The sequence below is a fragment of the Myotis davidii genome, unplaced genomic scaffold (genome assembly GCF_000327345.1).
Source record: "Myotis davidii unplaced genomic scaffold, ASM32734v1 scaffold2, whole genome shotgun sequence".
Taxonomy (NCBI): Eukaryota; Metazoa; Chordata; class Mammalia; order Chiroptera; family Vespertilionidae; genus Myotis; species Myotis davidii.
In genome coordinates this window covers 1,635,490-1,639,146 of record NW_006293067.1, presented here as the reverse complement: position 1 = coordinate 1,639,146, position 3,657 = coordinate 1,635,490, and positions in this window count along the sequence as shown.

The following is a 3,657-nucleotide window of genomic DNA, read 5'->3' as shown; positions in this document are numbered from 1 at the left end:
GGGGATGGGGTGTGTGTGTGGGTGTTTGTGTGAGAGAGAGATTAACCAAAGAATTTATATGCATACTAGAGGCCTGGTGCACAAAATTTGTGCACTCAGGGGCAGGGGGAGGGAGGCTCCTCAGTGCAACCTGAGCCCTCTCACAGTCCAGGAGCCCTCAAGGGATGTCTGACTGATGGCTTAGACCTGCTCCCTGCCAGGGCCTAAGCCATCAGTCATACATCCTTAGTGGTGCCGTGGAGTTGGGGGAGACTTCCACCGTGAGCCCACCTCAGGGCATCTGGCTGAATAGCGCTCCCCCTGTGAGAGTGCACTGACCACCAGGGAATAGCTCCTGTGTTGAGCGTCTGCCTCCTGGTGGCCAGTGCACATCATAGCAACCAGCTGTTCTGCTGTTTGGTCTATTTGCATATTAGCCTTTTATTATATAGGATATGCATAACTCATGGACACAGACAATAGTGTGGTGAAGGTTTGGTGGGGGATGGAGGGGCCATAATACTCTTTTAGAGCATTCTACATCCAGACTGATAAAGTACATAAGAAAATGCATGTCACCATTTTTTAAAATCAGCAATTTTTAAAAACCCAAATTATGCCTTTTCTTCCTTGTAACATAAAATAATAATCTGACCTTTTTGCTGGATATGAATGTTTAACCATAGACATTTTACTTTGATTCTTGGTTTCCACCTAGTGGGTTTTAATTTAATTTTATTTTTTGGCATTTTTAACTCTTTATTGAAGTATAATTTAACTCCTAAGGAACTGATACATCATTAGGTATTCAGGGATTTATCACAAAGTGAACACACCTCTGAAAACAACCCAGGAGTTTTAAATTAAAAGTCTTAAATAAGTCTTATAATCAGCACCCCTGAAAGCCAAGTCATCCTAGGCTACTACCCAATTTTTTCCCGGTTCTCTTCTCTCCAAAGGTAACCACAATCCTGATTTATAACCATAAATATGTTTTGCCTGAACATTGTGAAAATGGAGTCATACCACATATTTTATTTCTAGCTTCTTCCACTCAATATTTGTTTTGTAATTACACCATGTTTTAACTGAAATTGATTTATTATCCATGCTTAATAGTGTTCCACTTTTTAAATCACTTATCTATGTATTTCTCTTTACATGGACATTTGAAAGTATTTCCTATTTGACAATTCAATTACAAACATACATATCTTTTTTTTAATAAATCATTATTGTTTAGTCCCCTATAACTCCCCTCCACACAGTTCCCACCCCACCCTCTGCCCTTACCCGCCCCCACTGTCCTCATCCATGGGTGTATGATTTTTGTCTAGGCTCTTCTCTCACCTCCCCTTCTCCCTTCCCCCCTGAGAATTGTTAGTCCACTCCCTTTCTATGCCCCCGATTCTATTATATTCACCAGTTTACTCTGTTCATCAGATTTTTGATTCACTTGATTTTTAGATTCACTTGTTGATAGATATGTAATTGTTGTTCATAATTTTTATCTTTACCATTTTTCTTCTTTCTCTTCTTAAAGAATACCTTTCAGCATGTCATATAGTTTGGTTTGGTGGTGATTTCCCGGTGTTTACCTATGCTGCCATCTTAGTTTCTCCCTAAGTTGAACTATTTTAATTGATTTAATAATAATATACATGAAGGTTGTAAAAAACTGAAACATTATAGAGCCAGGAAAAATGCCTCCCTGTGATAATCACATTAACAGTTTTATGTATAGCCTTTTAAATATTTTATGCTTATATGTAAAAAGATATGTTATTATATACTTTCTTCTTTTTATACAAATGGGGTATTATACATAACTGGTTCTACGAGCTGTTTTTTCTTGATATAACAGCATATCATAGGTACCTTTATGTGTCCATCCTATAAAATAAAAGCTAATATGCAAATTGTCCCTTTGACTGGGAGTTTGATCAGGGGGTGGGGCGAGCCAGCCAGCCAGCCGCCTGAGGCCTCCTGACTGGCCCTACCCCCGATTGGCACCAATTGGGGCAGGCTGGTCGGACCCCATCCATGCATGAATTCATGCACCGGGCCTCTAGTGTATAATAAACTCTTACACACTGCTTACTGCATACTAGGCACTATTTAAGTATTTTATATAGTGACTAGTGAGACTCCCTCCCGATTGAAAAAGACACTGGCATCCTCTGTTGCCAGCCCTTTCTGAGCGTGCTCCTCCGTACCTCTGCACTTTACTTCCCCACCTCCTGAGTCTCAGTGTGCTTTTCTCTTTCCTTCTAGTTGTAGAATTTCCACTCATCCAGCCTTCCTGTGGTTCTGGGTAATGTCTGTTTTGTCTTTAGTTGTAGTTTTGAAGTGGTTGTGTGAAGCAGCAATTTCAGGTGTTTACCTATGTCGCCATCTTGGTTTCTCTAAACATACATATCTTTTGTTGCATATGTAAGGACACTTTTGGGGGTGAAAACATTTCCAAGACCCAGGTGAAAACTTTTTAATATTCTTACCTTATGAAATTACACAGTAACATACTGAAATGGAAAGATTCTCACACATGATAATAAGATGGGGTGTGTTGGCCTGGGTAGCAAGGGACAGCCATTTTGTCCAAAATCCTAAAAGGCAGAAATTATTAATAGACATTTTTATTTTTCATTAAAACCCCCAGATAGATCTGAGCTATAAAACATAACAATAATTTGAATTATATTTGTGGAAGTAGGCAAGTTATACATAGGAAGTGAGAGATGTAAAGCAGTGCTATTTCTACTACTTATGAAATTTAATAAAAAGTACATATGGTATTTGTCTTCAATATATTCTGTAAATATACCATGAAAATATTGAAACATTTTCAGGAAAACATTTAAAATTAGGGTAAAGGAAAATATTTCATTTTAATTCCACAAATGGAGGAAGTTTGCTTAATTTTTGGACACATCCACCCTACTCCCCAACTATTCATGTAAACTTTCACTTCTTATTGCTAACTCAACAAATATAATGACTGAAAAGTAATCTTAAAATAATTAAAATACATTTCTCTTTTCCCATAAAAGAAAATAGCATTTGATATAGTTGCATTGATGTGCATCTCAAAAATGAGTGTTATTTTAATTAGGTAATTATACATGATTATAATTATACACATGAAATTATAATTATACATTATTTGAATTATACTGTACATTATGTAATTACACATAATTTTAATTATATATTTGCCATAAAATCTAAGAAGTTAGAGATAAAATATCTATGAATTCACCTAGTCAAACATTTCAGAATTCTGCCCAAAGATTTTCTTATCCCAAGAATTATCCTTATTTTTCAAAGTAGATAATGAGACTGATTTGTGTTCCATGATTTTTCTTTGCAGTCAATCAGTAGTTTATTTTTTAAAGCCTGACATTATGCCCCTCAGGATGCATTGTGTGTTATGTTTCTAAAAATTTCATGTAATGCATCTCATTTAGAGAAAGGTAATGTGTATTAATTGAAGCTACCTGAGAAATTCCTTTGTTTAGCCTGATTGGTATCTCTGGTGTTTGACAATAAGAATGGAAACCTACAGAAGTGTTGCTGAGGAACTATGACTTCCAACATCCTTGGCTTACATTACAGTTATCCCTGACTAAATTGGAAACTTGATTTTTTCAGTTTTGCTCTGATGACATAGATATAAGA